The sequence below is a fragment of the Pan paniscus genome, chromosome 9 (assembly GCF_029289425.2).
Source record: "Pan paniscus chromosome 9, NHGRI_mPanPan1-v2.0_pri, whole genome shotgun sequence".
In the NCBI taxonomy this organism is placed as follows: Eukaryota; Metazoa; Chordata; class Mammalia; order Primates; family Hominidae; genus Pan; species Pan paniscus.
The window spans coordinates 85,066,238-85,091,879 of record NC_073258.2 but is presented as its reverse complement, the minus strand read 5'-3'; the positions used below and the strand labels follow the sequence as shown (position 1 = coordinate 85,091,879).

The 25,642-nt window shown below is 36.5% G+C and overlaps 1 protein-coding gene across 19 annotated transcripts in view; it reads left to right on the top strand.

Moving 5' to 3' along the window:
• DLG2 (discs large MAGUK scaffold protein 2) overlaps positions 1–25,642 on the top strand; it is a 2,166,992-nt gene that overhangs the window by 1,459,723 nt on the left and 681,627 nt on the right. The gene's annotated exons all lie outside the window — the stretch shown is intronic.

Here is a 25,642-nt window from a genome sequence, read left to right as displayed (position 1 = left end):
ACCCCATAGAGCTCTGCAAATATGCTGGTAGGGTCCTGGCAAAGTGCTTTGACAAATTAAGGAAACTGTGCAACACAACCCTAATATATGTAGATATTTTACAGAACAATAAGAGAAAGGCCAAAGACCGTGTAGAAAAAAGTGACCAAAAAGCATTAACAGGACATTCATTAAAAAAGAAAAAGCCAATAAACAAATGAAAACCTGTTCAACCTCATTAAGAACAAAGGAAGACAATGAGAGCAAACAAGTTTTGCCTGTCCAATTGACAGAAACTTAAAAGGAATGTGAATATTCAATGCCAGTGAGAGGTTCTGAAAATTAGTACAACCCTACAAGAGCAATTTGGAAACATAGATTAAAAGCCTTTAAAATGAATACACTCTTTGACCCAGAAATTGTACTTACAGTAGCGGACAAATACACAATGAATGTGCATATTGATATGGTTTATAATAGTGAAGATTGAAAAACATAGGTGTTTAATAATAAACAAAAAAGGATAATGTGTTTATTATGTATTCATGTAATATAAATTATATTAAAATATACTGAAATAATACTTTAGAAAAATATGTAATTGCAAGGATAGAAGGTCTACCTAGATTATATTATTAAATTAAAAATAAAGTTTTAAAATGGTATTTAAAATATAATTCAATAGACACAAAGCTATATAATATAATATATATACATAAATACACTCATAAAGCCTGGAAGGATGTACACCAAATGTTACACATGTTGGTGGCTAACTCCTGTTAAGGATTTTGGGGTAATTTTTAGTTTATCCTTCTTGCTTATATTTATTTCATAAACCTTCTATGATAAACGCATACCACATTTAGTATAAGAAATAAAAATGTAAATATTTTCACTAAGCTATCATTCAAGCATAAATGAAGATTGTAGACCTGCACTTTAATTTATATCTCCTTTTTAGTTTACTAATTATTCACTTTCCTGAGTCAGAGCATTTCTCATCTTCAGGCTGATTTTTATCAAGTGTGAGTGCTTCTAAACCAAAATTTACGTTGAAACTTAAGTGTTTGACAGATGGGTTCTTTAAAACTTCCATTATGGACTTGATAAAATTTTAATGGTATGCTAACTGGAGAAAAGTGAGGCTTATGGAAAATGAGCTCAAATGAGACAAAAAAACACATTTCTCCTGAATCATTAAGTTTCTCTCCAAGGCAAGCTATATGATTTATGGAGTGCAGTACAACATGAAAACGTGGGGCCTTTCTAAACACAGGACTCAATGCAACTGAACAGGTCTCATGCCCGTGAAGCTGAGCCTTCTCCTTTTTCCTTATCCAATGTACATCACCATTTTGAATAGAACACTATTTAGTTGCCCTGGTATTGGAGGTCAAAAAATAAAAGCTAACATTGGTATGAGAGAGAACACTCAATAGGAGTCAGACAACTGTGGGTTCTAGTCTGGATTCTGATCTTACTTGTTTCCTGATCTTCAGCATGTCAGTTTACCTTGCTAACTTCCTGCCTTGGGGTTCATGACCATACTCTGAACTTTGTTACTGCCATTAACTGCCCCCTCTCCAAAGCCTCTATGTCAAGCAATATCTTTGTGAACACTTCCTCCCTTCTGTTCATATCATTTATTCTAGTACCTTCTCATTGAAACTTCTTTAGCCCCATTGGAACCTCAGATCATTGATTTCACCATTTCTACCCAGCTTTCACCTTTCTTTATGCCCTCTCTTCCCTCCCCACCTAGCATGTATTACCTGGTCCCTCACCCTAATTCTCCCTCTCATGCACTTTTTTTTCTCTTCTCTAGCTTTTTGTGCTCATCCAGCAAAACCCCAGTCCAAGTTAGCTTACGCTGGTTAAGCCAACACTTTCCTCTTCACTCCATGCCACTGCCTCAGCAACTGGATATGGCTAGAGAAACACTCACTCATCTCACTTTAAATATTTAACCATTGATTTTAAGTGAACTCTCAAGACTTTCTAGCAATTCTTATACACTTCTTTAGAAAAAATCACTTTCTCATACTCTGGGACAACAATTTCATACCTTATCATATCTCCTCAAATCTCAAGCACTCTCTTCTCTCATCTTCTCTTTCAGCTGTTGACCTGCCTTAATATGTTTTTGAGAAAATCTAAGCAATCAAATGAAAACCACATTTTCCTACTACCAGGTCTACTAGTATATTCTCCCATGGCAATGAAGGAAAGTTCCTATTCCATTCTAAGACCAACTTTTTACTTGTTACCTAGACTCCATTACCAGTTATCCATTGAATGATTTTCCTTCTGCAGTTATCTCCTCTCTCTTCTGCAATATCAAGCCCTATCTTGCTTTTTACTGAATAACTTTAACTCAGGCACAGTATATCTTTCATCTTAGAAAAAATAAGTAACCGTCCCCTGACCCTATGTTTTCCTTCCACTATTACCTCATTATTCTATTTTGCTTTACCAAAAATCTAAGAAAATTGTCTATTTTCATTAGCTCCCCTTTATTACCTCATTTTTTTATTTTAACCTGTTTCATGTTCTCATCCCCACAATAGTCATAAATCCATTTATATCAAAGTCATTACTGGTTCCATCTTGCTAAATTGAAGCATCAGTTCTCAGACCTAACTGACTTCTTAGCAGGATTTGATGCTTCCTCCTTCCTTAAAGATGTCAACATTTTAACTTCCAGGACAAAACACTCTCCTGTTCTTTTACCACCTCAATGGCTGCCCTTTCTCAGCCTCCTTGCTGGCTCCTCCTCTAAAGGTTTCAGCACTCCAGATACCCAGTGTACAGACCTCTTCTCCATCTTTTCTTCATTCCCTAGATGGCCTCATCCAGACTCATGCCCTTAGATACCAACTGTCAACTGATGACTCCCAATTCTGAAGCCATGACATCTCCCTGAATGAGAACTTCAAATGTGTATGTCTAACTGTGCAGTTGGCATCTATGCTGCATGATTATTAAGAAAGCCCCTTCCCTGCAGTCCCTCTTCTCAGGGCCAAAGTAACTGCTGCCCTAATATTCTTCATATTGACTAATTGGTTCTATCATTTCCCATATTATTTATGCCAGAAAAATAATCTAAAATCTAAAAGTCTTGCTCAATTATTCTTTATCCTCAGCATTCATGAGTAAGTCCTGCTTGTGCTACCATGAAAATATATTACAAAATCAGTCAGATCTTACCACCTGCTCTGCTGAATCCTAATCCAAACCAATTTCATCCCATGCCTCAACAACCATAACAGCTTCCACTTTTACCCTGCTGTTCTCCTCCAAGTAACCCGTTATCTTTTTTCAAAATGTTAATATAAGCCAGATCATACCACTTATATTCTTAAGACCTTCCAAAGGTGATAATTAACTTCATTATCATTACATACAAGGCCTTCTGTAATGTGACACCTGCTCCTCTCTCCAACATTATGTGCTCACCACCAACTCTTCATAAATTTCACTCTAGCCACAGTGACCTTGACATTTCTCAAACAAGCCAAGCTTTTCCTAACTCAAGCCCTATATGTATGTTATTCTAGGTGCCTGGAAAAATTGTCCGTTATATCTTTACATGGTTTATTCTTTTTATTGTTTAAATATCTGCTCAAATATCATCACCTTAGAAAAATCTTCCCTGTTCACTGTAATTAAATTAGTACCATTTCCATCATTCTTTTTTCCCATTTTATTATTACTTAATTGCACTCACCAGTATCTGAAATGTATATTATTTATTTATAGTTTATTTTGTTAACATCTATTCCTTCCTGTAAATATATGCAGTATATAAATATAAAGTGATTTAAATACAATTTTTCTAGAACAACATCTGAAATTTAGTGTATACTCAGGGAGTGGTTGGCATCTAAATGAAGTTGGCCTGGTTGTATTACTGGAAGGACAGTAACATAGACGCACATGGCCTGGTTTGAATCCAGGTTTGAATTCTGGCTCTAGCACTTTCTGGTCAAGTGACCTTGAACTACATACTTAACCTCTCTGTACCTCAGTTGCCACATCTGAAAATGAGGCTAAACTGTTTATAATTACCCCATAAGGCCGTTGTGATGAATACATGAGTTAACATAAAGGTTTAGAGCAGCATATATAATTATTCTTAATATTTTCTTTGGTTAACATGGTAGTTCTCACAAGAATTATTTATAAATATAATTGAGGAAGTTATTAAAGACATAGCATTCCACTCTCAACAAACAACTTAATCTAACAAGAACTTCTTTTGTTTCTGCTTTTCTTTTCTTTATTAGATGTCAAATACCCAATGACAAATAAGTTATGGTATTTGCCACGTGCATTTACAGCTTATACTTTTTCTATGTTTAAACTCTGTGACGTTTAATTTAAGTAATAATCACATTTAGTAACACTCCTATGAGGTAGATGTTGCTAACTCCATTTTACATATTAGGATACTGAGGCTCAAAGATTAAATCACTTGCCAAAAATCATAGTTTTATAAGAGATAGAGTTAGGATTCAGCCCTATGTCCAACAGATATTAGAATCTGAGCTTATTACCACTGAATTAGACTGCTGTCAAAATTAAGCTTAAATATCATTTCCTCCAAAAAGATTTTCTTGACTTTCACTCTTGGGCAATATGCCTCTTTGAAAACAACAACAATAGGCCAGGGGCGGTGGCTCATGCCTGTAATCCCAGCCCTCTGGGAGGCCAAGCTGGGCGGATCACGAGGTCAGGAGATCGAGACCATCCTGGCTAACACGGTGAAACCCCATCTCTACTAAAAATACAAAAATTAAGCTGGGCGTCGTGGCAGGCACCTGTAGTCCCAGCTACTCAGGAGGCTGAGGCAGGAGAATGGCATGAACCTGGGAGGCAGAGCTTGCAGTGAGCCGAGATGGTGCCACTGCACTCCAGCCTGGGCAACAGAGTGAGACTCCATCTCAAAGAAAAACCAAAAAAACAAAACACAAATAGAGAATTTATCACACTAGATGATAAATAAAATCTGTTTCTTCCACTGGCCTATGAATTCTATGATGAAAGGAATTTTCTCATAATGTTCTTTATGTTATCATGGTGACATTAAAAGAAAAGAAAAAGCCCCTGGGCAATTTGTAAACAAGTTGACGACTCCTCCTCTACAGTAGCATTGTTTAATGCATTAACCACTTGCCACACAGAGTGAACTTCATGAATATCTTTTGTACATTTAATTGTCAAGCACTTGTTAAACATAGGTACAGGGCACAGACCTTGTTTCAAAGAATTTTGCAGCCTTGTGGAGGACACAGAAGTAAATGCACAAAAACTATGACGATAAGTAGATTGCTCTCAATATGTGGTCCGCATGAAGTAATTTCCTGAGGCATCATAACTGAGCTGGCTTATGAGAGGTGAGAGGGAACAAGCCATGTAAAAGAGAGTGAAAGCCAGACATCGCAGCTCATGCTTGAGGTCCCAGCTACTCAGGAGGCTGAGGCAGCAGGATCATTTGAACCCAGTAGTCTGAAGCTGCAGAGAACTATGATTGTGCCACTGCATTCCAGTCTGGGCAATAGAATGAGACCCCACCTTTAAAAAATAAAATTTTTTTTTAAAAGTAGTGGATGACGGCCTCTCAGATAGGGAGTAGCAGGTGCAAATGTTAATGGGCCCATGGAAAAGTAACATGCTAAATAAAAATTCACAAGTATTATACAAATATATTCATTTATGTCTAAATACACACATGCTTGGGTGGTACTTTTGTATTTAATATTTACATTTGCATATATTTCAAATATGCAAAATATACAGTGATGATTGCACATACATAAACTTTGGAGTTCAGTTAAGAAATGTATCTATTACCAAAATTATTTAATTACACTATAAGATTTTAATACAATTGACTATATAAAAACTGAAATTCTATCAAATATCTACTCAAACCCTGCCTGTTTTTTTATTCCTGTCACTATTATTAAAAATAGCTAAAGAGACCTAGAAAAAATGAGGAATTTAGAAATTCAAAAGCTTTATATTATTTGAAGTAACAGATCCTTAATTCTATTTGAAATTAGGAATTTTCAAAAAGATCAACAATGTGAGATAAAAGAATTTGGTCTAAATAAATCAGATATCTAATGATTTTCTAGTTATTTTGATATCTGGAGAGCTGGGGAGGCCACTATTAGACAACTTTAATGGGTCTCTTCTTACCTGGCAATTCACTAATACTGTTTTTAAAATTCCCATGTTACATACCTTATATCCTAAACTTGTTTCTTCTATAGGAATTTGCATGATGCAATAAATCAGTCATTTTTCTTTTCCCTATAAGTCATTTTGTTTTGGCAGAGGTGAAATAATGACTAACAAAAGTCAGTAATTTACATTTCAGGAAATGGTTCAGATTTTTAAATTTTTTTATTAGTTGCAAAAAGAATCCCTAACTTGTCAGACAAAACGTTCAAACAGTATCACATGGCCATACATTCTGCAGCTGTTGGGAAAGCACTCCAAATGTTTTTTTCTTCAGTGAGGATGGGAGGAATATGAGAGTCAAATAAGGTAGCTGATAGTCATTTTAGCATCTTTGCAAAACTGTAATCATGCATACTGGTCAGGGTTATAAAAGCATCATAAATCTATTATCCATGCTCGGTCAACTAACTACTCTTGATACAAATCATGTTGGGGGTATATAAGCTATTAATTTCATACATGGAAAATGTATAAATTACTCAGAGTACGCAATGACATGGACTTGACTTAGCTGCATTTGCTAATGTCATAAGAATCCAGGGAGTCAGGAAAGCTTGAGATATCAAAGTTGTCTATGGCTGAGAGGCTCAGATTGTGACAGTAAAAGGAATTTGTGGAATTATACTCTAGGCATCTTTGAATTTTCCCTTCTCTTTTGTATTTTCCTGTCCTACAAAACACCACATATATTCTTCTATCATTCCTAGTATATTTTTGAATTATTTCCTCCTCCATCAACTTGGCAGAATTTAGCCATTAATTATTTGTCTTAAATGGCATACCTGCATCCTTTCCCAAATACTATGTATGTGCAATATTGCAGCCAAAGTGATGTATTTAAAACATAAAAATGATTATGTCATTTTTATCCTAAAATTTCTCCAAAGGCTCTTTATTGTCTTTAGGATAAGGTTTAAACTCTTTGGTATATTATTTAAGGCATCCATGGATGTCCTCTTCATCTTGCCAGCCTCATTTCTCCCTTGGAGCCCTAGTTCATATCTTGAAGTGCAGTCATTCTGAACTACTTGCAGTTACAGAAATACATTTATATAATATGTGTGAATTTTAATCAGTGGTTTATTGGTTTTGGTTAAAGGTGTTGGAATAATTTGAGAAGAAAAATAAGCTTATAAAAACAGTGGGGGCTGGTACTTGACTACCAGTGGCCCCATACCCAAGACATCTGCCCACTAATCTGCACCTGGCATTGGGTGTGTATTTCCAGGGGCAGACCCTTTAGATCACCAGGCTTTGGAATTTGCAGCCAGAACTGGTAGGGTCAGCCTGAAGTAACACAGGGGACTAGACGGCTGACTAGATGTAGCTGGGAGCACCTCTTGCACTGAAGGAAACCAAAATATTGAGTAAATCATCACACTTCGAATAGATCTTTTGAAATAAAACGTTGAAAGTTTATAGAGAGGTGACATAGAAACCAAAGTAGAAGAGGGGGGAAACTGGGAACCCTGCACAGAGTTGACAAGCTCCAGGGCCAGTTCCTGGCCCTAAATAGGACCTAAAGAAGGGCATACATTGCTGGTGAAACCCAGTGCAGAAATCTAGTCACAAACAAAGAGCCTCAACCCTCTAAAAGCATCCAGAAATGAAGCCAATCAACTATACTCAATATATATCACGATTCAACTCTAAAAGAAATAAAGAATATAAAAATAGGTCCACTTTTTGATGGGGTTGTTTGTTTTTTTCTTGTAAATTTGTATGAGTTCTTTGTAGATTCTGGATATTAGCCCTTTGTCAGATGAGTAGGTTGCAAAAATTTTCTCCCATTCTGTAGGTTGCCTATTCACTCTGATGGTAGTTTCTTTTGCTGTGCAGAAGCTCTTTAGTTTAATTAGATACCATTTGTCAATTTTGGCTTTTAGACTGGATTAAGAAAATGTGGCACATATACACCATGGAATACTATATAGCCATAAAAAAGGATGAGTTCATGTCCTTTGTAGGGACATGGATAAAGCTGGAAACCATCATTCTCAGTAAACTATCGCAGGGACAAAAAACCAAACACTGCATGTTCTCAGTCATAGGTGGGAATTGAACAATGAGAACACATGGACACAGGAAGGGGAACATCACACACCAGGGCCTGTCGTGGGGTGGGGGAAGGGGGGAGGGATAGCATTAGGAGATATACCTAATGTAAATGACGAGTTACTGGTTGCAGCACACCAACACAGCACATGTATACATATGTAACAAACCTGCACATTATGCACATGTACCCTAGAACTTAAAGTATTAAAAAAAAAGTATCTATCTATATGTAAATGTGCATTTGCATCTGTTTGAAAGAATAAGGGAAAAATGTGGAAAGTCTACAGCAGGTGTTAGTAATTGGCAGCTCAAGGGGATGGGGTTGAAGATGAGGCTAAAGGAGATGATTTGCTTTCACTTTATGTATCTTTATATGATTTCCATTGTTAGAATAAGCATGTATTACTTTTGTATTTAAAAATATTAATGGCTGGGTGCAGTGGCTCACGCCTGTAATCCCAGCACTTTGGGAGGCTGAGGTGGGTGGATCACTTGAGGTCAGTATACCAGCCTGGCCAACATGGTGAAACCCCATCTGTATTAAAAATACAAAAATTAGCTGGGCGTGTTGGCGTGTGCCTGTGGTCCCAGCTACTTGGGAGGCGGAGACATGAGAATCGCTTAAACCCAGGAGGCAGAGGCTGCAGTGAGCTGACATCACACCACTGCACTCCAGCCTGGGTGACAGAGCAAGACTCTGTCTCAAAAAAATAAAAATAAACTTCAAAAGCCTGTCCAAGTGATAGCAATGTAAGATAAAGGAATGCAGCCGTCTCAGGTGAGAAAGAATCAGTGCATAAACTCTGGCAATTCAAAAATTCAGAGTGTCTCCTTACCTCCAAATAATTGCAACAGCTTCCCAACAATAGTTCCTAATGAGATTGAAATGGCTGAAATGACAGACACAGAATTCAAAGCCTGGATGACAAGGAAACACAACAAGATTCAGGAGAAATCCAAAGAAGCCAGTAAAACTATCCATGAGTTGAAAGATGACAGAGCCATTTTAAGAGAGAACCAAACTAAAGTTCTGGAACTGAAAAATTCACTACAGGAATTTCATAGTATAGTTGCAAGCATTAGCAATGTAATAGACCAAGCTGAGGAAAGAATCTCAAGCTGAAAGACTGGTCTTTTGAATCAACACAGTCAGACAAAAATAAAGAAAAAATATTTTTTTTAATGAGCAAAACCTCCAAGAAATATGGGATTATGTAAGGAGAACTAAACTACAACCCATGCTGGTATTCCCAAGAGAGAAGGAGAAAGAGTAAACAACTTGGAAAATGTATTTGAGGATATAATTCATGAACATGTCCCCAGTTTCACTAGAGAGGTTGACAGGCAAATTCAAGAAATACAGAAAACCGCTGCAAGATACTATACAAGATGACCAACCCCAAGAAACAAAGTCATCAGATTCTCCAAGATTAACATGAAAGAAAAAATCTTACAGGCACCTAGGAAAAAGGGTCAGGTCACTTACAAAGGAAATTTCATCAAGCTAACAGCAGACTTCTCAGCAGAAACCTTACAAGCCAGAAGAGATTGGGGGTCTGTTTTCAGCATCCTCAAAGAAAAGACATTCCAACCAAGAATTTCATATCCAGCCAAACTAAGTTTCATACACAAAGGAGAAATAAAATCCTTTCCAGACAAGCGTAAGGGAATTTGTTACCACCAGATCAGCCATACAAGAGGTCCTTGAGGGAGTTCTAAACAGAAATCAAAGAATGATACCTGTTACCACAGCAACACACTTAAGTGCATAGCACAGACCCTATAGGGCAACTATATAATCAAGTCTAAAAAACAGCTAACAACAGGATGACAGTATCAAAACTTCATATATCTATAGTAACCTTGAATATAAATGGCCTAAATGCCCCACTTAAAATGCACAAAATGGCAAGCTGGATAAAAAAACAAGACCCAAGTGTCTTCAAGAGACCTGTCTTACATATAATGACAACCACAGTCTCAAAGTAAAAGAATGGAGAAAGACCTATCATGCAAATAGAAAACAAAAAAGAGGCCAGGCGCGGTGGCTCACGCCTGTAATCCCAGCACTTTGGGGGGCCGAGACAGGCGGATCACGAGGTCAGGAGATCGAGACCATCCTGGCTAACATGGAGAAACCCCATCTCTACTAAAAATACAAAAAATTAGCCGGGCATGATGGTGGGCGCCTGTAGTCCCAGCTACTCGGGAGGCTGAGGCAGGAGAATGGCGTGAACCCAGGAGGTGGAGCTTGCAGTGAGCCGAGATTGCGCCACTGCACTCCAGCCTGGGCAACAGTGCAAGACTTCGTCTGAAAAAAAAAAAAAGAGAAAACAAAAAAGAGCAGAGGACAGTATTCTTATTTCAGAAAAAAAAAAAAAACCAGATTTTAAAATAACAAGTCAAAAGTGACAAAGAAGGGCATTATATGATAATGAAGACTTCAATTCAAAGAGGACTTAACTATCCTAAATATATACATACCAAACATTGGAGCACCCAGTTTGTAAAACAGGTACTTCTAGATCTATGAAAATACTTAGCCACATAATAATAGTGGGAAACTTCAACATTCTACTGACAGTATTAGATAGATCATCAATGCAGCAAACTAAGAAAGAAATCATGAACTTAAACTAGACACTTGACCAATTGGACCTAATAAACATCTACAGAATATTCTATCCAACATTGATTGAAAGTACATTCTTCTTGTCTGTATATGGAACACACTCCAAGATCTACTACATGCTTTACTGGTAAAGCAAGACTCAATAAATGCAAAGAAATAAAAATCATACCAAACATACTCTCAAACTACAGTGCAATAAAAATAGAAATCAAAACCAAGAAGATCTCTCAAAACCACACAATTACATAGGAATTAAACAACTTATTCCTGAATGACTTTTGGGTGAATAATAACATTAAGGCAGAAATAAAAAATTCTTTGAAATTAATGAAAACAGAACTGTGACATACTAAAATCTCTAGGATTCAGTGAAAGCAGTGTTAACAGAAAAGTTTATAGCATTAAATGCCTACATCAAGAAGTTAGAAAGATCTCACATTAACAATCTAACATTACGCCTAGAGGATCTAGAAAAACAAGAACAAACTAACCTCAAACCTAGCAGAAGAAAAGAAATAACTGAAATCAGAGCAGAAGTGAATAAAATCAAGATGCAAAAATATATACAAAAGATCAGCAAAACCAGTAGTTGTTTCTTTAAAAAGATAAACAAGATTTATAGACCACTAGCCAGAATAAGAGAAATAAAGAGAAGACTCAAATAAGCACAATCAGAAATGACAAAGATAACATCACAACTGATCCCACAGAAATACAAAAGATCCTCAGAGACTGTTGTGATCACCTCTATACACACAAGCTAGAAAATCTAGAGAAAATGGAGAAATTTCTGGAAACATACAACCTCCTAAGATTGAACCAAGAAGAATTTGAAACCCTAGGTAGCCCAATAATAAGTTCTGAAACTGAATCAGAAAAAAAAAAAAAAAGCGAATCTTACTGAAACCAGTTTCACTGAAACTGTTCCAAAAAAATCTAGGGTTAGGGACCCCTCCCTAACCCATTCTACAAAGCCAACGTCATCCTGATACCCAAATTTGGCAGATACACAGCAAAAAAGACAACTTCAAGCCAATATCCCTGATGTGAACATAGATATAAAAATTCTCAACAAAATACTAGCAAACTGAATCCAGCAGCACATCCAAAAGGTAATTCACTACAAGGAAGTAGGCTTTATTTCTGGGATGTGAGGTTGGCTCCATATATGCAAATCAATAAATGTAATTAATTACATAAACAGAACTAAAAACAAAATTCATATGATGATCTCAATAGATTTAGAAAAAGCTTTGGATAAAATTCAACATCCTTCATCATAAAAAATCTCAACCAACTGGACATCAACGAAACATACCTCAAAATAATAAGAGCCATCTATGAAAGTCCTATAGTCAACATATGACATGGACAAAGCTGGAAGCATTCCCATTGAGAACTGGAATAAGACAAGGATGCCCACTCTCACCACTCTTACAACATGGTACTTGAAGTCCTAGCCAAAAGAATCAAGCAAGAGAAAGAAATAAAAGGCATCCAAATAGGACAAGAAGTCAAACTGTCTCTCTTTACTGAGAGAATAGAAAACTATGTATACTGTATATTCTATGAGAGTATAAAATACTATGTTTCTCTATCTAGCAAAACCCTAAATACTCCGCCAAAAAGCTCCTAGAACTGATGAAGCACTTCAGTAAAGTTTCAGTATATAAAATCAGCATACAAAAGTCAGTAGCACTTATATACAACAATAATGTTCAAGCTGAGAGCCAAATAACAATGCAATCCTATTTACAGTAGGATACAGTAGTAGCCACAAAAAGATTTAAAAACCTAGGAATCCATCTAACCAAAAAGGAGAAAGATCTCTACCAGGAGAACTGAAACACTGCTGAAAGAAATCAGAGATGACACAAACAAATGGAAAACCATTCCATCCTCATGGATTGGAAGAATCAATACCGTTGAAATGGCCATACTGACCAAAGTGGTTTACAAATTCAATACCATTCTTATCACTTTACCAACATTGTTTTTCACAGAATAAGAAAATACTAATCTAAAATCCATATGTGGCTGGGTGCAGTGGCTCACACCTGTAACCCCAGCAGTTTGGGAGGCCAAGGTGGGTGGATCACGAGGTTAGGAGTTTGAGACCAGCCTGACCAATATAGTGAAACCCCATCTCTACTAAACATACAAAAAATAGCCAGGCATTGTGGCGTGTGCCTGTAATCCCAGCTACTCAGGAGGCTGAAGCAGAAGAATCACTTGAACCCAGGAGGTGGAGGTTGCAGTGAGCCGAGATCATGTCATTGCATCACGAGATGCAATGTCATTGCATTGGGTGACAGAGTGAGACTCCATCTTAAATAAATAAATGAATGAATAAATAAATAAATAAATAAATAAATAAAATTCTTATGTAACCAAAAAAGAGGCTGAGTAGCCTAAGGAATCCTAAGCAAAAGAACACAACTGGAGGCATCACATTACCTGATTTCAACTACACTACAAGGCTACAGAAACCAAATAGCATGGTACTGGCACAAAAACAGACACATAGACCAATGAAACAGCATAGAGAACCCAGAAGTAAAGCCACACACCTAAAGCCATCTGATCATTGACAAAGTCTACAAAAATAAGCAGTAGGGAAAGGGTTCCCTATTCAATTAATGGTGCTGGGATAACTGGCTATTCATATGTAGAAGAATGAAACTGGACCCTTACCTTTTATCATATACAAAATTTAACTCAAGATGGGTTAAGACTTAAATATAAGACCTCAAACTATAAAAATCCTAAAAGAAAGCCCAAGAAATACCCTTCTCAACATTGGCATTGGCAAAGAATTTATGGCAAAATCCTCAAAAGGAATCGCAACAAAAACAAAAATTGACAAACGGGACCTAATTAAACTAAAGAGCTTCTGCACACCAGAGAAACTATCAAGGGAATAAACAACCAACTTACAGAATGGGAGAAAAATCTGCAAACTATACATCTACAAAGGTCTAATATTCAGAATCTACAAGGAATTTAAACAAATAAACAGGCCAAAAGACAAATAACTCCACTAAAATGTGGGCAAAGTATATGAACAGATACTTCTCAAGAGAAGTCATACAAGTAGCCGAAAAACATATGAAAGATTTCTCATCATCACTAATCATCAGAGAAATGCAAATCAAAACCACAGTGAGATACCACCTCATACCAGTTAGAATGGCTTTTGATAATAGGTCAAAAAATAATAGTTGTTGGTAGGGACGTGGAGAAAAGGGAATGCTTTTACACTGTGGATGGGAATGTAAATTACTTCAGCCACCGTGAAGAGCAGTTTGGAGATTTCTCAAAGAACTAAGAGTTGAACTACCTTTTCACCCAGCAATCCCATTACTAGGTATCTACCCAAAGAATAATAAATCATCCTACCAAAAAGACACATGCTCCTATATATTTATCACAGCACTATTCACAATAGCAAAGACATGGAATCAACCCAGGTGCCCATTAGTGGTGGATTGGGTAAAGAAAATATACATACATTTACATGGAATACTACACAGCCATAAAAAAACCATATCCTTTGTGGCAACATGGATGCAGGTGGAGGCCATCATCCTGAGCAAACTAACGCAGAAACAGAAAGCCAAATACTGTGTGTTCTCACTTATAAGTGAGAATTAAACATTGGATACACATGGACATAAACATGGGAACAATAGATACTGGGGAACATCAGAGGGGAGAGGGAGGGAGGGAAGGTTGCAAGGCCTGAAACACATCCTACTTAGGACCATGCTCACTTCCTGGGTTACAGGTTTGATTGTACTCCAAACCTCAGCGTCACACAATATGCCTTTATAACAAACCTGCACATGTCCCCTGGAATCTACAATAATAGCTGGAAAAAATTATAATTCGTAAAATTCCAAGGAAAAATCAGAAATATCAAATTTAGAAGATTTTTTTATTATAAAACAAAAGGTAAATAAAAATAAAAATGGTGGAAAGAAGCACAGTCTTTGAACTCAGACCTTGTTAGAGTCTAGAATCAGCCACTTCCTGAATGACCGTTCGTTGCTTAACCCGTTAAAGCCTCAGTTTTCTCTGTAATGAATGGGTTACTACTATCTACTTCATAGCATTGTGGTAAAAAAAATAAAAATAAAAATAAGATATGAATGCCTAAAAGAGTTCCTAGAACTAGATACTAGATTATCAATATTATTAGCTATTATAATGTTTATACACAAACATTTATCTACCCCCACCTTTTTAAAGATGACATTGTTTGTATAACTTTAGGCTATGATTATTTGACTATATCAAAAGGCAAATATATGCTTCTACTTTGCGTGCGTGTGTATATGTGTGCACATATGTGACTATATTTGTGGTTAATAGTATGCTTTTTAAGTGATCTCTGAAATGTGTGTATGCCCAATTATTAATATATATTTAAGTATGTTAAGTATATAAGTGGAATCTGTCCTTGATTTACAACCATGATTTTTTCTAGAATAACATAGCACTCTGCAACTCTTTTTTTTTTCTTTATTAACTCATGAGAACTTAGTTCCAGGCTAGATAAGAAATTACAGTGTTTTATTTTCAATAGTTTGAGACTATGATATTTTGCTCTGATACCTTTTTAAAATATTTTATTTTAATGACTCCCCATTTCTAATCTCTGCATATAAAATACTAAACAGCTAGTGTTTTGTCGTGCATTAAAAGCACCTCTTCTTTTTAAAAAGCATCCTCCTCCTTTTAGGGAACTGCCCTTCTCCTCTTTCCAACCCCGTGATTCTGGGAAAGAATGCAGTCATAGTACCCCTGGTCACACAGTTGATTTGTCTAGAGCTGCTCATTGGAATAACCAGGTTAGCTAGTAAGAAATAATACTGATAATTAGACCAAATGAATCTCAACTAAACCCAATGGATCCGAACCTCTGGGGCTGGAGCATGGAAAATCTTTAGTTTTAGAACTATCTTGGTGGTCACATGTGCAGTTTAGAAGCTGGCACCTGAGCGAAATCAAGCCAAGCAGATTGTTTCTCAGGATTTTCTACAGTGGAGTATGGGAGCAGAGAGTGGGCAGCATTCCCACTGTGTAGTAAAGTGTGACATACAATACAGAAAAGTGGCCACTATGTGGTCTTTTTGCCATATGAAGTAATGTCATCTGAAATAATGAGCCTTCCTGCAGAGAAAGCTAGAGACTGGAGATGAGAGAGAGGGAAAGAAGGAGAAAGAGAAAACTGGCAACTTCCAATTCCCATGTTATAACTGTCCCAAGGACCCAATCAGAAACCACCACCCTCTTTCCTATGTATACATGAGCCTTCCCTTAAATTCCTCTTATATCCAGGTACCCCAAATCAGGAATGTATAACTTGCCAACAAGTGGGGCTTTATACAAATGTATCTTGAAGTTGTACTTTAGCTATCACTATTCTGAAGTTGTCAGGTAGGTCATGTCCTAGGGTCATATTGCCACAGCCTGTTCTCAAAATAAATGTTGCATTGCGTAGATTCTTCACGCAATGCAACATTTCTAAATTATTTTTCTAATTATTTTTCTAATTTCTTTTTCTAAATTCTTTCTAAATTCTTTTCTAATTTTTACTTTTAATTTCTGTTGGTACATAGTAGGTGTATATATTTATGGGGTACATGAGATGCTTTGATACAGGCATGCAGTGTGTAATATCACATATCATGTAAAATGTAGTGTCCATCCCTCAAGCATTTATCCTTTGTGTTACAAACAATCCAATTATACTTTTTTGTTATTTTAAAATGTACAATTAAATTATTATTTAGACCTTTTCTAAATTCTAATCATTTCTTTCACCATGGAGGTAAGATGATAAAGCAAAGCTCTCCAGTAGAACAACATTGGCAGGTTGCCATAAACCTTAATACCCCAAAGCTTATACATATAGTCTCCTTTAACTCATTACTGTGTCCTAACTTCCAAGAATGAGAGAGCAATTTTTCTTAAAGTGGCAAGTAAAAAGAATGACTAGGGACAGGTCTGCAAATTTAGGTCTCCACTGCCTAGAAACCTTTCTGATTTGGAAACCAGCTGGCTTTTGTGTGTGCAAAGTGCTTTTGCAGTGTTAACTATTTGAGTCAGATGTCAGGGAAAAAAATGTGTGTGTTAGAAATATAGTTTACAGACATTCGGAGGGGCATTAATCTAACTTTTCTTTAGATGTAAGCATCAAAGTGTCAGGAATGAGAAGTGCCTAGTAAACATACCTCAAAGGGCTGAGTTAGATGAATCGGCACAAAATGCATTTAGCTGAAATTCAGCTGCTGACTCCAGCCTTCTCCATTTTTCTCTGTAAGTGCTCAGCTGAGTTATCTCCTTTCTCTCGCCTCACAAACCCTCTGCCACCTGATTATTAACAAGTGCTGTCTTCCAGTTCATTAGTCCAAGTCTTACTGCCCTCACATCATCTAAACTGACCAATATATTTTCTTCTGCGAATCACTTGTTACAATATTACCCCATCTTTGACATGGCCCTGATTTTTACCAGCACATCTAATGCTAGGACAGTCATGTACCACATAACAACATTTTGATCAATGACAAACTGCCTATACGACAGTGGTCCCATAAGATTATAATACCCTATTTGTATTGTAACTTTTCTATGTTTGGATACACAAATATTCACTATTGTGTTGCAATTGTCTATAATATTCAGTATTAACATATTGATTGTACTGGTTTGTATCCTAAGAGCAATGGTCTATACCATGTAGCCTAGGCTATACCATCTATGTTTGCTTAAGGACATTCTATGGTGTTCACATAATGATGAAATTGCCTAACAATCTATTTCTCAGAACATATCCCTGTCATTAAGCAACACATGACTGTATAAGGGTACTTTTAAAACTAACAGCTTTTAGACAAAATCTGCAATGGAAAGACTTGCATAGAAATGACAAAGCTGTATCCCCAAGTTGAATGTTCTAATCAAAGTAGATTTATTTCCATAATTTGTAAAAACAAGGTGTGGGTGGCTAAGGAGATTTGGCAAGAAAATATCTAACTCAGGGGTACGAGTTTAGGATCTGATGGAGTTACCAGATTCTGAGAATATTGGAAATAACAAAGATCCAGGGAATACACAAAGAGGTCTAACATCTGAATAATACCTGGGTCACTAGATTACAGGTCTTGAGAAATGGTAAAGCTGGAAATTTTGCTATTTGCAACTGAACAAATCATAACAGCTTTGGCTCTATATTTCTGTAGCTTAACTCTCAGGCTGGCAAAAAAATATAACTTCAGTCATTCCTAGTGCTTTCCCAACTACTTCAGTCATCTGCAGAATTGTCCAGCAGTTCTATGTCCTTACACAGTGACAAGACAACCCACACATTGTTTGGTTTATCCTCACAAGTAACTGCTGTGATAGTTATTACCCCTCTCTGAGTTGTTTCTTTCAATAGTGGACCTTTGTTGGTTATCTCCTCATGTTATTCTTCCTACCCCTTCCTAATTGTCCCTAGATTTTGGTTCAGATAATCCCTGTGCTTTGCTGGAAGCTGACATGACTCTGAATTGCAAGGGTGGGTTTTTACTGATTTAGGCCAATTGATACCCTAGCCTCCATTAGTGGTGGATTTGCAACCTCATCCAGTAAAATCAGAGCAAATTCCATGTTTCTTACTTAGAACTTTGAGGCAGAAGCCCACCCTTCTCTATGAGCACGAAGTAAGGAACCCTGTATCTGGAATAGTAGCTTGAAGCTGTTTTGTGACTGTAGGGGTTTCCATCTTTAGAATGAAACCAGCATTTTAGATGGCAGAATAGATAAATGAAGGTAAGAAAACAGGCTTGGTGACATCTACAGACCGTAAATCAAACCATCTTTGAAACTTTCCTTCTGAATTTTTATTACAGAAAGCTATGAATACAGTTTATTAGCCAGTTTGCATTGGTGCTTTTGTCATATGAAAGTAAACAACAAAACCCTATTACATAGCAGGTCATGAAATTTTTAGGAAACTGCATTAGGGCCCCAACTTCTTAGACATGCTTTAAAATGTCCATCTCTGACAGATATTTTCTCCCCTTTCTTAGTCAACATAATCATTCCTCACCCTACCCACTCCCCATTTTGGAAACCTCACTCTTATTCTCTTCTTCATTAAGACTTTGTGCTTTTGTAGAGAATTCCTGTTCTCCATTGTACCTTATCCCCAAACTCTTTAATTTTCTAACGTGTTTATTAGGTTTTGAAAACAAAAGCAGGGAAATCTTTACAGGCTGCTTCTGAGTTCAACCCTGCTTCTCCCTGCTTCCTCCTACAATGAATACCTGCTTCAGTGGGAAGAAAGGAAAAGGAAAAACACACAGAGAAGTAATAAAAACACTAGTAGCTCAAAATAGAGCCTAGTTACACAGAGATGTACATTAGGAAAAACTGAAATTATTTCAAGCATTTGAGCAATTGTTAGAATTCAGAGTTTACAAGCTTATATTTTATCCATTTACCTTGATGTTGATGAGCCTGATGCATTTTAAACTCTCAAATTATCTATTGTTTGAAGAAAAAGAATGTATGTATTATGAAAATAGGCATTAAAACCTGTTTGGTGAATTACGTGGTTTTAAAGTTTAAGATGTTTGGTCTATATAGACTTAGCTTAAATTTAAAATGCACATGTAGTCATTTAGAAAAATGTCACCTTGGATTTAACTCAATATTACCAATCAGATTTATTGATTCTAAAATTATTCTTCACTCTATTACCATTTTTATCTGATCAGCTTCTTCTTATCATTCAAAACCCAGCTAATATGTTATCTCCCCTGAAAAGCCTTGTCAAATATCCCCAGAGTTAGCTTGTCCCTTCTCTTCATTACTTCAAGGCTTTTTTCTCATCATGTGTTCACATGTGCCTACCTTTTATATACTGACTAAAAAATGAGCATCATATTTTATTCGCCTTATATTTCCAGCACCTGGCACAAGGTAGATGCTCAGCGTTGAAACTGAAATTCTACAAAGACACTGTATCAGTCAGGATAGGTTACTGAAAAATCTCAATGACCTACCAGATTGCAAGTTTATATCTTACTCCTATTTTAGTCTTCCAAGGACAGAGACTCACTGTATTAGAGTCTCCAGAGAAAAAGAATCAATAGGACATATATATATATATGAGGGGATTTAGTATGAGAATTGGCTTATGTAATTATGGAAGACAAGAAGTCACACATTCTGCCATCTGCAATCCAGAGAACTAAGAAAGTCAGTGGTACAATTAATTCAGTCTGATGCCAAACATCTGAGAAGAGGGGAAAACAAGGGGCAGGATCCATATAAAATCTAGAGACCAAAGGTCTGAAAACCTGGAGCTCTGATGTTCCAAGGTAGGAAGAGATAATGGATGTCCCATCTCCAGAAGAGAGCAAATTTGTCCTTCCTCTGCCTTTTTGTTCTATCTGGGACCTCAACAGATTGGATGACTCTCACCCGCATTGGTGAGGGAGAACTTCTTTACTCAGCCTACTGATTCAAATGCTAATCTATTCCAGAGCTGCCGTCACAGACACATCAGAGGCAATGTTATTATCAGCTATTTGGGTATCCCTTAAGCCAGTCAAGGTGACACATAAAATTAATCATCACACTGACCAAGACTTCATCGTGATGTGTTCACATTTGTAATCACAACCTGGATTTTAAATTTATCTCTGGCAATGACACACAATGCTTTATTCACATTTTACTGGCCTGAAAGCCAGTCACCTTTTCTTTCTTTTTTTTTTTTTTTTTTTGAGATGGATTCTCACTCTGTCTCCAGGCTAGAGTGCAGTGGAGCGATCTCGGCTCACTGCAACCTCCGCCTCCTGGGTTCAAATGATTCTCCTGTGTTCAAACGATTCTCCTGCCTCAGCCTCCCAAGTAGCTGGGACCACAGGCATGTGCCACCATGTGCAGCTAATTTTTGTATTTTTAGTAGAGATGTGGTTTCACCGTGTTGGCCAGGATAGTCTCGATCTCTTGACCTCATGATCCACCTGCCTCGGCCTCCCAAAGTGCTGGGATTACAGGGGTGAGCCACCATGCCCGGCCAGCAACTCTCCTTTCTACCTGGAGCTAGAAAGATGGAAAGTCAGATATATTTGGGGTACAGCAAAAATAACCAACAAAAAAGTTAAATATACAAATTCCAGGTTGAAAACAATGGAATCTGTACTGTTCTTTTCTTAGAATCACTGAATTATGATTAGAAAACTAAAGTTTCCAGAGATTATTATTTCACATTCTATTGATTAAAAAAACTGTAGATATTTTAATATACAAACCTATGAACTAAAATATGGCTCAATAAAACCAATGTAACTAAGCAGATTTATCACTACTCAATGATGAGCCTCTAGTAGTTAAATAATTTTTTTGAGGAGACACCTGCAGCCACTAATAGAATGTTAACTAACTTGGCTCCTGTTCACTTTGATTTTAGCTGAACCAAAGGAAAATCTGGAGTCCAAAAGTTTAAGGCCCTAAAGGGCTAAATTTTTCCTTAGTTTATTTTTTTCATTTGGCATTTTATCACTAGAATAATCAATTTAGCTTTCCAGCAAAAGACAAAGGATAAAAACTAGTTTTTCCTCCTGAGAGTGTGTGTTTGTTTATGCATATATGTAACAGATATACAAATATGTATATACAAGTATAAACATATATGTACAAATATATGTATGCATATGTGTATACATTTTCATTTACATACTTTATAATAAGTATGTTGTTTCATATATATTTATATACATTCTATATTCTATATTATATATATGCATATATTTCTTTCATGTAATTGTATGCAGTTATGCATGTCACTAGATAGTAAATGGATGGATAGGTAGGTAGGTAGGTAGATAGATAGATAGGAAAATAAATAAGAAAAAAGAATATTCTTTGGAGGTTGGGACCAATGCTCAGTGCATCTGTTTCTAGTGCTGGTAGCAGTGGTAGTGTAACAATAAGTATAACTCTCTATTGTTTATTGAAGTTTGGACCTTATATTCTAATCACTCTACAATGGCTCTTTTATATCTTAACAATAAGCATGTTACATAAGTTTTGAGCCTCTGTTTTATAGATAAGCAAACTGTGGTTCAAAGAAGTTCACACATTTGTCCCGGGTCACATAACAAGTATATGGCCGAGCTGGTTAATCTGTCTTAAATCACTAAGATGTGACCAGCAAACATGGAAAATATGGAAGACTTTTTGGAGTAATATATTCATTCTCTCACTAGCCATGATATAGTCAGATTGCCTTCAAGACTTAAGCCCACCTATCAAAAGGAAAACTAAGCCAGATAACAAAGGTAAATATTGAAAGCCTGAAAGCAGCTGAGAGAGAAAGATAAAAACAGTAGGTAGATAGAGATACATTTATTTTTGTTTGTGATTATTCCTTAATGTTTGGGAAATAAGCCATACTTCTCCCTGCTCATCTGCCTAACTTATTCAAAGCTCCGTAACATTGCCCTAACTCCAGGGAAAAACAATAACAAAAGTGACATCACATCCTGCATGTTTAGCATTTTTGTAACTCGTGAATAGGAATACGGCTAAATCAGTGTTCCAATTGTGTTGTAGACATTTTTCTCATAAAAACGTGTCTATATTTTCTGAAACTTAAAATCAATGAGGTGCTTAGTTGTATGCATGCAGCATTATTGTTTTACTTGTTTGACATAATGTATATATTATGATACATCTCATATTTCATATTACTTCACTATTTTCAAATTATTTCTTAGATATTCATTTTATTCTCCAAAGTACCCTGTGAAATAGGAAAAGGAAACATGATGCTCCTCATTTTGCAAATAAGAAAACAAACGCTCAGGAGGTGTTTACATGGGTTCCCAAGGGTCCCTCAATACATAGCAAAGGGCAGTCTGAAATTCACATCTTTAACTTCCAGCTTGATTCCTTTCCCATTATCTCTTGTGACTGTGGTTTTTTTGTTTTATTTTAATATCATACAATTTCAGTTAATCATCCTACTCAGGTGAAACTAACTGAAAATGTCAAAATATGGTCATTGATTTCTCATCCAAACTAAGCTGAAATCAAAAGAAATAGTTCTCTTATAAAAAATTGGATTTTAAATCACCCCAAAGTATTTAAATTTACTTTTCTAAAAGCGACAATTATAAATATTAAGTACTATGAAAGACATTTCTACATACCAAGTTTTTATCTTGTACTTCCAGTGAGAACTCTTTAGCCCTCTAAATTTGGAACAATTACTGTTTGAAAGCCTTTTCTTAAACTGGTTTGAATTTTCTTCTACTAAATTCTGTGTACTTTTACAAATACAGTAAAGTGTTTCGAGTGTGGCCTTTGTAGTCATTTAGCCTGAAATCAAACTGTAGCTTTAACACTTACCTGCTTTGTGAATGTGAGCCCCACTGTGGCTCAGTATTCTCATCTGTACAGCAGGGATGATAATAATACCTACCTCCAAGGATTCCTGTGACGACTAAGTAAGTCCAAAAATAGAAAATAGAGTGCTTAGAATAGTGCCTAGCCCTAATAAGTATTATATAATAATTTGTTAATAGTAATTATTATTATTACTACTAGTCCAATTGCTATTCATGTTATAGGCCTTGAGAAACCAGTGTCAATCTCTTCCCTTTAGTCTTCTCTTCTGAAGATTCATCTACCTCCACATCTCTTTAACTATTTCCTATATGGTTTCCTCCCTCTGGCAATGCTCCTGATTATTATTCTCCCTCCTAAAATTTTATCATATTTTATAAATATGCATTGAATGCCTACTGTGGTGCCTGGAATTCATGGGTTGTTTATTCAACAAGTGTAAATTGATCACCTCTGTGGCGGGTGTGTAAGATGCTGTGAATAGGAAATGAATGAGACAGTCTCTGCCCTCAGAGAGATTAAAGGTAGAAGGGGAGACAGACATGTGAATGGGATGATCAGGACAAGCTATCATAAAATGTCAACTAGACTTGACTCTTCTTGTTCTATGTAACTATTCCATGGTACAAACGTGATAAAAGGAAAAAATAATCTTTCTTATTCACTTTGCTGTGGTAAAATGAAAACCCAGACTTTTCCATTGGCCAGTTGTTAAAGTGAATTGTTTTTTTTTTTTTTTTTTTGAGATGGAGTCTTACTCTGCCACGCAGTTTGGGATGCAGTGGCATGATCTCGGCTCATGGCAACTTCCACCTCTTGGGTTCAAGCAATTCTCCTGCCTCAGCCTCCCCAGTAACTGGGATTACAGGCATGTGCCACCACGCTAGGCTAATTTTTGTATTTTTAGTAGAGATGGAGCTTCACCATGTTGGCCAGGCTCATCTCGAACTCCTGACATAAAGTGATCTGCCCGCCCCAGACTCCCGAAGTTCTGGGATTATGGGCGTGAACCACAGTGCCTGGCCTAAAGTGAATGTTTCTTAGTTGTAGTATGTTTCTCTATTCCTGAATTCAATGATAAAATATCCAGGTGACAAAATATTTTGTAAGAACTATTTATTACTGCTTCAAAATTAAACTTGTGTCAGTGTTAGTTAATCCCCTTCTCTTCAAGCATATTACTTTAGGGACGGGCTGTCTTCAGCCTGTTTGGTTTGATAGGCATTACAACACACGTTTGACCTATCATGTTTGGTGGAACCTCGAGGATGCTCCTAGGTGAACTGATCAAATCCTTTGGCAACACTTTCAGATGCAGTTGAAATGCAGCATACTGCTCTGCCTGGACAACCTATGCATCACTCAGACTTGGCTGTTCTGAATAAGAAGGGAATTTTTTTCCCAAATGTTCTGGAAATCTGATCTTTGTTGTTAAATCCATCCATTGTATTACCTTACCTAATCCTCCTTGCAGCAACTCTGAAGTAATTATTGTCATATCTATTTTGCATACTGTGGTGTTGAGTGATTAAGTAACTAGTATAAGATTGCATACATAGCCAGGATGTGGGAGAGCTGAGATTTGAATTGAGACTTGTTCAAATCCAAAATTTCACAAAGAACCACTTGCTCTATGGTTTCAGTGTTTCTATTTCTACTGATTATCAGGGCTGACTGTATTGTTTCACATAGTATGATAATTTTCACTTTGGAAAGCTTGGCATTTGAACAGCTAATAAGGGGATTCTTGCCTCTGGTTTCCAAGGGGATGTTTCTCACTTTGAACATAGAATCTGCATTTGTGATCAGTAGGGAAGAAAGAGTAATGACATTAAATGAAGGCAGCACTGACTGTGAAATCAGTTATCTTTTAAATCTCAAGGTTATTGAATTAATGAATTAGTCTTAGAAGGCTGTGTATCATTCTTAGAATCCTGAGAAAGGAAATTGAATATTAACCCAGTTCACATCTAGAATGCACAATTTATAGCCACATGCAGACTGAACCATATGTTGGAAGCATTCTTTCATTCTTTCAGATTATTTTATGTTGAGTGCCCCATATACAGCAGGTCTTTTCAGAGACTTGTCTTGTGTGATCAAAATAATAAAACATCTGTTGATAATAACCTTGAGAACAAATTGGTGCTTCCTAAATTTGTTTGAGCTATGAAATATCTCCTGTAATAACGAATACAAGATGTGCAGACAGCATTTGAAACACGCACGCACACACATACACACACACACACACATAAAATTTGGTCATGTCACCTGAAAATTATGCCCTCCAGCATTGCCGAAACC